Here is a 12275-nt window from a genome sequence, read left to right as displayed (position 1 = left end):
TGATAATCCAACGATCAAATTCACTTTTGAAATTGAATCTGAGAATTCCTTACCTTACCTGGATGTTCTAATTGTCCGAAATGAATTAGACTTCAGTATTACGGTCTACCATTACGGTCTTTTCACGTGTGTGTATCGTGCTGTCAGTCTGTTCTTTCCATAATCTTTGTTGTAGCTTCAGCTCAATTATTTGAAATCGGTTGCTACTGACAGAGGATTTTCTTTCAGTCAGTGATAAAGCCGTTAAAAACTTTTCACTTTGCCATCAACAAAGACATTTTGCTATTAGAAAAAACCTTGTTGTTATTCCATTTCATTCTCTTATCAGTTATAAAATCGCTTGGATTTCTCAGAAGGTCATTCATTTCCTCATTCATATGTAAAATTCGTTCGATTCTTAAAGACTAACTTCTCTGATTTTTAATTCCTTGAACATTTATTGTATAGCTTGTCAATGTGGTTTGTCATACTTCGATCAAACTAAAAGAGCATTAAAATTTCGCTTCAAGGAACACGAATCTTACGTTCGAAAAGGAGATGTAAACAAATATTCTATATATGACCATAGTTGGACACTTAATCACAAGTCTGACTTTCGATCTGCAAAAATTATCGTTATTATAAAACTTCTTCACTGTGTGAAATGAGTTTCTTCGAAGCTCTTCACATTGTCAAAAAGGTTTCTTTAATTAATGACCTTAATTCCCATATAGTCCTTCCTAAGCTTTCAGAATTCTAATACCTTAGTTTTTCATGTTTCATTATTGTTTTCCTCTACACATGGTGCTACGTTTGAGCAGAATATTTTACGCAGAATATTAATACTTCTGAAGGTAAAGGATGTGAAATCGCCAGAGTTTTATTCAAAATCTACATAAGTTTCTCTCCCCCCTAATTTTAAAGATTGTTTGCTTATTTCAATTCCGTAAAGCATAGAAGGGCTATCTGTCTGTGGGGGAGGGATATATTCTGGACGTCTTTCTAAAGAAAGTGAGCTCTTATTTGGATTATGTAGCCAGGTCGTTCGCGGGGAGCATATTTCTTAATAAGTGCACATCTGTGTAACCACCGAGGGAGTGGCTTCTAGAATAGACCAATGAACTTCCAGTAAGATTTCTATCATTTCACATAACCTTTGCTATGCTTTAAGCGAGATTTTTAAAAATGTTTTGTCATTCAATTTCCTGTACAAAATAATTAAAACATTTGGGATTTCTTGCGAAAATTTTCAGTGCGAAATTAGATAAAATATAAGCATAATTATATATGTAATTCCAAGAAGTCTTAGCAATTTTATTGTAGCCTATATGAAAAAGATTTTCTATAGTAATAACCAATGCACAGTTTTATTCAAAGTGAATTTTCCTTATTTGCATTCCTACATATTTATTGCGTTAAATTTCACATTAATAAATGTGAAACCTATTGTCTGCACAAGAAATATGCTTCAAGCAGAAAGAATTTTTTTAATTTATTCATATGTAACTTCTAATGTTAACAATATGTAAAATCAGATTACTCACAATATATGCATCGAATCTTACGCTTTCAAAATAAAGGGAATGCAAGCATTGAAATTAGAAAATACTAGATTCATTGAAACCTTTCCTGTTATTGTCAGCTCGATTAAAAAAAAAAAAAAAAAAATTGTACACTTTAATTCTCTTATTCTACAGGTGTCAGTAAAAGCATGATATTCGAGGGCTAATTGTATTTTAGTTATTTTCTCAATATAAAGAGCGAAAATATGCCACGAATATTAATCCGAATATCAGTGCGTGATACGTTTCACGAAAGTGAAATGTTAACTATTAAGTAAACTTATAAAATGAAAGCACTGCGAGATTTTATACTAAAATGGTAGCAGCATTATACGCCATACATATATAACTGAGAAACAAATGCAAAGTAAAACGTAAACAACAACATGTGTCATATCCAACGTTTTCAAAGATTCAGCGTCCCAAGAGCAATAGAAGCTCAATGGTCCTTTCTGAAACTCCTCCCACAGTGGCTATACTTATGTGCATTTTTGAATTATACTCGCCGGGAATCAAATACGGATCGACCTACAAATATTCAACGATTTTTATTAGCTATCTCCTTGGTGGACCAACTTCTGGTTAAATGGAATACGGTAAAAACATTTGTTTCCTGAGGTCACACTTATAAAACCTTAGGATTCAAATCATAAATTTATTTAATGCAAAACAAAACTAGTTTTCGTAATCCGTATAAAACTATTACTAGGCTATCAAATGCTATCTCCGCCTTTGAGATATGTTACTTTAAGCTGGAAAAATGAGAATATTTTTATGAAAGAGCTTTGCCTTTTTTCGTCACAGAAAGTTGAAGTCACAGAAAAAAGTAGTTATCTTTTTCAGAAGAAGGAGATTGACTTGATATGATGAGGTAAATTGCAGTTGTAAAAAATCCAGAAATTTTCATGTAATTATAACTGAATGCTTTTCTTAAATAAACGATGACTTTAAAATCGAATATTTAGAATTCGGTTTAATTAAATTAAGAACATGATTAATTTTAACGATTTATAATCATTATTAATAAATAATTAATCTTGTGAAGTTGACCATAGCCTGTTACGAGACACGAAAAAAAACGTCTCTTATGCAAACGTGTTCTGCATTTTTATTACAATGAAGTTTCTCTAGTTCATTAACCTGAGTAGGCTATTTTAAATATTTTTTGTTATTCAAAGGTTTAAACTATCGTATTCAATCACAGTTTTCATCATTCATCATTCATCATTCATCATTCATACAAGAGCATATTCAATCATACTTTTACAAGATGTGCCCATAAAATAACCGGACAATTTCGTATAAGAAAAAGATTACTAACTTTCAAGTAAATTTGTTTCCTGTAAAAATAATCGCCGGAGGAGTCCACACGATGTTTTCAACGTTTCTTTTTACATCGAAACGCTGTTTATTGACATAGGAACTAACTGTTGGCAAAATACGCGTAACTTTTTAAGTTGGAAAAGGCGTCCACTCATACATTTTACTAGTCATACATCAAAGTTTTTGATGATGCATCACCATGCTCTGTTAATCTCTGAAGTTTTGGTAGCAGTTTTACCTAATTTGGAACAAAATTTAATATTATAACGTTATTCCGTCTCGAAGCAATTTTTTTTTTTTTAAATTTTTCTCAGTATATGAAGTATTTTTCTCATTTTCTTCTCAGTATATGAAAACGACTGCGGCGTTTTGATATGCAGATGACTAAATAGCGAGTTAAACTGGCTTTAACAAGAGCTGATATGCCAATCTTTGTAAACATACATTTATTTTTTCATTTTTTTATTTATTGTTCGGTCTTTTAATTTGTCCGGTTACTTTAAGGGCGTACCTTGTGCAAATCAAATTCTTAAAACAATCTTATGTAAGATTTTATAATCTTCCTTCATTAATTTTTAAATTTTGCATTTTACCGGAATAAATTCTGACGTATTCATTGTGAAAAAAATGCACACACCCACGCATGTAAACATGTACACAGATATCGTAGTGAAAGCGACCAAAATCAGTTGGAGTCTGATATTTAACGAACTTAGGTGAACTGTGTGACGTGCTCAGGCGACTTGGCGATTGCCCCATCTTACATGGAACTGCGTCAGCAGGAGACCATAACGTAGAATTATGGCTAACATCTTGAACGGACTGATTTATTACAAATAAGAACGTTAAAATAGTCAGAAGTACTTTAAAAAAAAAGTCTTTTTTGGAGGGAGGGAATTGTTTCTGAAGTCGTGATTTTATTCAATCTTGCTTTATCTGATTACTAAAAGTATTTCAATAAAGAGTAATTAAAACCTTTTTCTGAAGTACTTTAATATTTTCCAGTTTGTTTGATCGCTCACTTAAAGCGCTAACCTATATGAAGATTTATCGGAAGTTATTCGATAAACGAAAAGTTACTGGAGATTTTTTTTATAAGGAGAATAATTTAATGATTTCAACAGGCTCTGCGTGTATAATTTATTTTTCAAAGAAAGTTCAGTTATATGTCTTTTGAAAGCTTTGATCGGCGGTAAAAGCTGCAATGTTAATAGCTGTTTAAATATTCTGGATCTTCTCTAAGAGACATTTGCTGGAAGACTTCCAAAGTTTATCGGCTCGGAATTTGCCGGATAGAAATTTTTAGTCCCACGTGTAAAACGAAAGCATAGTTAGGAGAGCTTGGAGTTTTGAGAAAATCAATGTTTCGTGGTTGCCTTGTAGTGAATGGAGGAAGCAGCAAGTTAAAATGAATGTAAATGGAATACTAAATACAAAAAATGTTCATACTTTAAAATAACCTGAATGCTGAACCACGGAGTTTCGTATCAGATATTTTTAATTATATACGTATAATTAGGATACAATAACATGCCGAACAAGTATTAATTTAAAAGTCAAACAACAAAAATCAGCATTATATTTTCATATTTTCACAGGACTAGTTTCGATGGTTTTATTAAACCATCATCCTCAGCTGTAAAAGCGCAGATGAACGAGATAAGATATAGTGATTAGATAAGATAAGAAAGCCTGAACAAGAGTCAAGCTCCTGGCGCCATCTGTTCATGAAACCAGAACTAAAACATAATTTCTTTAAAGACTGAAGACAAAGATGAAAATTTGAAGTATAACTCTGATTTTTGTTGTTTCATTTCTAAATTAATACTTGTTCGGCGTGTTATTATATCTTAATTTTCTGGTATGTTCATTTTTCTTTAAATTTCATTAATTTTTTAAATCGGGTTTTGCTTGTTTGAAAATTTTTTAACACTTTTTAAATTATTGTTTCATTTATAGAATTATTTGAAATTTATTAATTATGAATTTCAGTTTTTGGTCTTTGTGAAAATTAGTTCTGAATTGCTTACTTTATGTCTTTAATGATAAATTTTCAGCAGCTTAATGCGCGAAAATACTAGGCATGTTTATATTTTGTTTTAAAAAAATCAGTTTTGTAATTACACACACACACATATATATATATATATATTACGGTGAAACACCGAAATCTGGAGAATGTCGACTTTCACCGGTGAATGTCAACATTCACATAGTCTCTTGGTGTATGTCCGAAATATTTTCCAAATACTCTTATTTCTGACTTACACCGGTCAATGTCGACATTCACCATGTACTAATGGAAATCGGGGAAAAAAAGGAAGCGTAGAGCTCGTGACTCAGTATTTATACTTCGTAGGTGCAGAAAGTATTCTAAGCTATGATTGGTCAATATTAGTTTCAGTTACCTTTTTCAAGCAGTGTTGTGTAATTTGGAATGATCTCGAATTTGGGAGAAGAGATGAATGTAGGTGTAGAGCACCAAATTTAGAATGTTAATTTTGAGATCACCAATTATTTTTTAAAACAGCCATCGTATTTTGTTATATCTTACACACTCACACACACACACATATATATATGCACATGTGTTGTACCAAGCACCCTCACTGCATTTAAGTATGTAGATCTGCTGGAAGATATATATATACATAGCTGGAAGTAAAGTCCTACGCATACAACTAATTAATGGCAATTAATATAATGGGTAAAACTTGCAATTTAGACGCCTTCGATGGAGGACAAGTAACAGGTGTTTGACACATGGGTCATTCATTCACTTTCAGAAATAGTTTGAGGATTGAGGTTTTTCTCATTTCACAGTATCATGAGTATGAGGAGAATATATGATAGAGGAAAAAAAAAGAGTAATCTGGAAAACTACAAGGGACAAGCAGTTTTGAGTGATAGTGATCTGCGAAGACTCTGCCGTATCGTACATAGCGTCATCAGACATCATCTTAGTGAGCACCCACTGAATGACGCTTCAGTTGGGCAGTAATTGACGGACTGTGCAACACTAGCCGAAAGGCCAACAGACATGTCCAAGTTAGAAATGTGCAAGGTCATGACAGCTCAGTAATGGTCTCGGGCCTATTCTTGGGACAGTGTTGCGATCTTTAGTTACTTGCACCAAGCACCCTCACTACATTTAAGTATGTAAATCTCTTAACTATTACGTGCCTCCCTTCGTGCTTTCTGTTATGTGCATAAAAATGGAGTGTACTTAACAAGTCAACTACTCTCGTCACAAATCCCTGTTGGCTGCATTTGATTTGAGGGAAATTCTACCTACTAAAATAGTGATCGAGAAGCGCTGACTTATTTCATTGAACACATTTGGAATACTTGAAAAAATTGTGTAAGTTCGTCTGTAACTGATTTGTGAAAAATTCTAAGAGAATCTTGAAAAATCTTGAACATTTCCGTATATTTGTTAAATTCATACTTTATCTTTTGGTAGTCGTTCTCAAGGCTAAAGTAGAAGGAATATACTATTAATCAGGTATCCCTTATTCAGTGACACTTCATTGTACCCCAGTAACTTCTGTCGTTCTAAAGCAAATAGCATCAGTAAGACTCTTCGCTAGAAGATGGATCGGATGTAAGTAATTAGCGGGTACTTATGGAGTTTAGTTAAGATGTTACCGTCTCGTGCAGGTAAAAAAATGACGAGTTAATTGCATTCGCAGTTTTTCAAATAACACCCTTGCGCAAATTAATAGGAAAAAACTCGAAAAATCGACAAAACTAAGAAGAAATGCTATTTTATTTCAGTTTATACAAAATCAAACATTTTTAGTACATAATATGATCCCCACAACTCTTTTTTACATTTGGACTCAATTTGGCTTCGATTACACCATTTTTTGCTGTCATTTATAATATTTATGTCCTTGTACCACACATGAATTAGCGCCGTGATTAGCTTCTCCATTGTTCTATACTCCATATTTAATAGGCGATTGTTTTATGTAGCCCAGAGATTCTCCATTGGGTTAATATCAGGAATGTTCCCCAGTCATTCCAATGTCTCAATTTGTTTTTCAGAAATGAATTTGACCGTTTTGTACGTATGGGACAAGTCTAAATAAATCCTGCTGAAAAATCACCATTCCATCAGGGTATCGCTTCTTCCACTCTGGAAATATCTTTTTATCCAGAATAGTAATATATTGCTCAGAACGCATCATACCGTCAACAAGCTGCAAAGAACCAACTCCAAAACATCTTTTGAGATCTCCGTACATAATGAGTTCGCTGGCCTTAAGCGAAAAAAAAATGTCTTTCGATGCTAAATAGCGTTTTCCTGCAATTTTTGACTCTCCATTTCTTATATTTTAAAGCCCACAAGTAGCGCTTTTTATTCATTTGGCTGTGTGAAAAGCTGTTTCTTTCAAAAGCCGACCGGATGCAAAAAGGCGCCTCCGAACAGTTGATTAGCTAATATTTATTCCATGCCCCTTTAAATCTGTATTAAGTGCAGCATTAGTCTTTCGATGATATTTTTATTTTGTGTAAATAGAAAAGTCATCTCTTGGCGTTGTTTTCTTTTTTTAGGCCACATTTACCTCTCCGCTTTGAGGATATGGATACTTATTTTTTTTCTTTTGTTTGTTGTTTTATGATACGGCTCATAGTTGCAATACTAACGCCAACTATGTTCGAAATCTCTCTATAAGTTTTCATTGTATGTTCATAGAGAGTAACAATCTTTGTATGCTTGCGCGCCGTCACATCCATCTTTGACGATAGTGAACTCTCAGCTGATGATATCATAGCTGAAGCTTTTACGGAAGTTCCAGCGCAAGCATGATTGTTGAAGAATGATAAGAATGTTTTTTAAATTCCTGAAAAAAAGTATTTGTTTCAGTTAATTTTCACAAGGGTGTATATTATAATTGTATAAATGAATATGTATTCTATTCCATTTGGGAATTTCATATTTAGTACAAAATGTGAATTACACAAAAAATTCGTGTCGCAAATTTTTTTTTCAAATAATTTACAGATGTATATGTCATGAGTTTGTGAAAGGTGATTATATGCTTTATTTCCTTACCTATTGGTCTTAAGTATGTACTTCCGATTGTAGAAATTCTCTGAGTAAGGTATAGAATTTTATGGAAAAGCAATAGAATAGTGGGTATAGAGCGGAATGGAAAATGCAGTATTTAATTTTTTATATGTTTGTAGTGGAAGGGAAAGCTCTAAGTTCAGGGCAAAAGATTCTATATATCTAAGTGGTACATTTGATTATATAGTAACATCTTTTGGTTATCTTAAAATTAGAAAGCCCGGCGGTCATATGAAATGACCACTGTTCTAGATATTATAAATTGTAATTAAAATGATTTGTGCAAAGTTGTCTGCTAATTCAAACTGAATTACCCTGGGCAGGCGGCGAGGACGCCCCTTTGCTTACTGCCCCACGGGGTTTCCCCCTTCTACTTGCTTAATTGCTTAGAGTAGAGTGCAATGAAGAAAACCACTGGCGGTGCATTTCTTAAGAGCCACCGCTAGCTCAATAAATGAAGGTGATTTAAATAATAAAATGTTAATTCACATGTCAAAGATCTCTTTGTACACAACATATATTGTGTAGCTCTCTCCATCATTTTTAAGCTCGCCCTGCAGAGGACCATCAATTATTTTTAATTTTACGTCCGTTCTTGCACGAACTCTTGAACAGGCAAAATAAAGGTGCCCGTGTCCAAATGCAAGCTCAGATAAAAAATGCCAACACGCTTAAGCGTTTGGCCCTGAGACTTATTGATGGTCATAGCAAAGGCAAGTTTTACAGGAAATTGTATACGTCTCAATTGAAACGGCAACCCTGTGCCGTGGCAACTTCACCCCATTGGCTAGTACAGTTACGCAAACAACCAATAAACTATCGGCGACAAACAGACACTTAAGCCGCATATAATAAAGATATTTATTTATTTCATTGTATTTGTTTTTTCATCGTTGCCGGTTTTTGTCGGTTGCATATTTCCGAATTCTATTATAGTATATAGATGTTAAATTTATTTATTAAATGCTAAATGCACGTGCTCTTGTATTTTTAATTTTTCCGGCTGGGCTTTCTCATGATATTCGTCACGCGCTGCACTGCACGGGGAATAAAGCAATTTACAGTTACGCAAGCAACCAGTAAACTATCGGCGACAAACACTTAAGCCGCATACATATAAGATGTCCGTTTTTGTCTGTTTATTTGTGCATATGATTGCTTGTGACTGACTTTCTTCCTTGCCTTTTGCTTCGAGGCTTGGCTTTCCAGTATCGGGTTATCAGTGTTTCAGCAATTAGACATGACAATTCCATTATTTTCTGTGGAATAAGGATGTGTCTACTTTGAAAGAAAAGAAGCATAAAATTCAGTCCGAAACTTATTCACATGGCTACATTTCTGAAACATATGATTATTTAACTACATTAAAGGATAAATTAATTTATAGATGATGAGTTTGTTGCCAAATAATTCTTTTGAAACGTCTTAGGTTGTAGAGACATTAGGTTATTTTGAAGAAGAAGACATTAAAAATGAGCAGGGCCCTCTCCCGGTACTCGAATCTGAACCTCTCGAATACAAGCCGAGTATGCTAACTATCACAAAACGAAGGGATGCAGAAAGGAGGGAGAAAATAACTCCTTTTAAAGTGCGACTGGGAAAAAGGGTACCCATTCGCCAAATTCTGGTGGTGAAGAATCATCAGAATCATCATTTGCCCAGAAGGACTATTTTAATTTCGTTTTGGCATTTTGCGTTGATTCAATACAAGCGTTGTTTCACTTTTAAAATTGTTGCCACCAAATATGATGTCACTGTATTATGTTTTAAAAAATTAAATAATGAAGAATAAGCATAAATCAGTGTATGTTTCTCGCATTGTGATAAAACAACGGTACTTAAAACCATCAAATTTTGAGTAACGTAATCCTCATGCGAATATGGGGCATCTGGTAGCCCAAATTTTAAATCTGGAATTTGTTTCATTAGCGATTTTCTATTTTGTAAAACTTTAACGAATTTTTTATCAACAAACTCAAGGATTTCAAAGTGAGCAATGGAAATGCTGTACAGAAAAAAAAAAAAAAAAAAAAAAAATGTCCAGCGCGCGAGACTGTGTATGGGAAATTCTAAAGATATGTTTATTTCAAAATTTCAACTGTATTTTATAGCTTAAGTGCGAAGAATATTATATTTAATAAATAAAAATAACACACAAAATGTTTAAAAAAACGCCCCTTTGAATGTAATTTAAAATCTGAAACCTTTCAGATTTTTTTTTTTTTTTTTTTTTTTTTTTTTTTTAGTCCAAAGGGGCTTTGTTCCTGAAGGAATATTGTTTTCGTTTTGCGATTTTGCATTGAAAACTTTAAATGGCTGTATCACTTTTCAAATCGTTGCAACCAAATACTATCGCCCTGTATTATATTTGAAGAAATTAAATAATGAAGAATCTGTATAAGTGTACGTATGTTTCTCGCATTCTGATAAAATAACGGTACCTAGAGCCCTTCAATTGTGAATGACGTAATCCTACTGCGAATATGGACATCTGAAACCCCAAATTTGAAATTTGGAATTTGTTTTATTATCGATTTCATATTTCGTAAAACTTTAACGAATTTTTATTAACAAGCTCAATGATTTAATAGCGAGCAGTGGAAACACTCTACGGGGGGGGGAACTTTTTTATCTCTAGCTTATGTTGAACTGGATTTTATGGTTTAAGTGCAAAGAACATGATATTTAATAAATAAAGGTAACAAACAAAACGTTAAAAAAACGCCCTATTGGACGTAATTTAAAATCTGAAAACTTTCAAATTTATTTATTTATTTTTTAATCCAAAGGAGCTATTTGCCCAGAAGGACTTTTAATTTCGCTTTTGGATTTTGTGTCGATTGATGGTTAGCGTTATTTCATTTTTCATATTGTAGCGGGCCCACCAGCGGCCGAGCGGTAAAGTCGCTGAACACTGGTAGTTCGGTCCGAGGTTCGAATCCCGCGAACGGGCTGGCTGCATGGGTGTTTTCGTGGTTTTCCCCATGTGTAACGTGTATACGAACCAGTTTCCCCTAGAAAGTCATCCACGAAGGCATCCCTTCTTTTAGGCAGATAGCCCTAGTGTGCTTTGCCATAATTAAATACACCACACCATCATATTGTAGCCACCAAATTTTATCGCCCTGTATTATATAAGAAATTAAATAATGAAGAATCAGCATGAATGTATGTATGTTTCTTGCGTTGTGATAAAACAACGGTACCTAGAGCTATCAAAATTTGAATAACGTAATCTTCCATAGAATACGGGCACGTGGAAGTCCTAACTTGAATTTGAAATTTGTTTTATTATCGATTTTATATTTTGTAACACTTCAACGAACTTTTGTTTAACAAACTAATCGATTTCAAAGCGAGCAATGACAACACTGTACGGGGGGGGGGATTTTTATCTCCGGCGGGCGAGACGCTGTATCGGAAATTCTAAAGATATGACTATTTTAAAATTATTTTGCAATATTGCTGTTGAACTGAGTTTTATAGTTTAAGTTCGAAGAACATGATATTTAATAAATAAAGGTAACACACAAAATGTTAAAAAAAGCCCCATTTCACGTAATTTTAAATCTGAAACCTCTCAGACTTTTGTTTTTTGTATTTTATTTTTTATTGTCCTTCTGGAATTTGTTTAAAGTTGCTTGAAATATCCAGATTTTTGGAAATTATGAAACTTCACAGCCAGGCTGAAGCCGATTTTAAACAGTATACCAGAAAACCTTTTTTTTTTAAACTGGTGGCAATGATATCTCGAAGACTGATGAATCGATATTTTTTATTGCTGACTTGGTAATTAAATTCTGTACAACTGGAATAAAAAACGACTCATTTATTTTTTAATTATAAAAGTCTAAAACTGATTATTTACCCGCTACGCAACCTTTTCAGTACTATTATAAGGTATTTCTCCTATTTAGTATTTCCTTCTTAGCGTGCCTTCGTGGTGTAGTGGTTCTGCACGCTGGGCCGGTATGCGGAAGTCCGTGGTTCTGTTTTCGGCGAAGGCGATTGCTAATTTTTCATCTTGCCTGCTTCCAAAAAATACCTAATAAAAATACCTACTACACTATGATCATTCCAAATTTTTATCATAGAATTTAGAATCATAGCGATTCTTTTTCCGCTAATAAAAATTATTTTGTTTCTCCAGTTGAGATCAATGCGTATTCTGTAGTCGTGATTTCATTCATGTTTAACTGACCTGACTGTGCTGACTGATATTGCTACTGTTTCATATTTTTTTAAAAACCATTAAAAATAAAATGTTAAAATATAATGGTTATGCAGAATTTATAGCTGTTTGTTTACTTCTCTAAAGGAAAAAAAAGATTAAA

At 33.4% G+C, this 12275-nt stretch overlaps 1 protein-coding gene across 2 annotated transcripts in view; it reads left to right on the top strand.

Annotated features, from left to right (window-relative positions):
* LOC118192138 (cytosolic carboxypeptidase 1-like) overlaps positions 1 to 12275 on the top strand; it is a 232421-nt gene that overhangs the window by 97748 nt on the left and 122398 nt on the right. The gene's annotated exons all lie outside the window — the stretch shown is intronic.

Source organism: Stegodyphus dumicola, chromosome 4 (genome assembly GCF_044657685.1).
Source record: "Stegodyphus dumicola isolate Sdum_Otavi_A_Nest chromosome 4, ASM4465768v1".
NCBI lineage: Eukaryota > Metazoa > Arthropoda > Arachnida > Araneae > Eresidae > Stegodyphus > Stegodyphus dumicola.
This window is presented reverse-complemented; position numbering and strand designations above follow the sequence as displayed.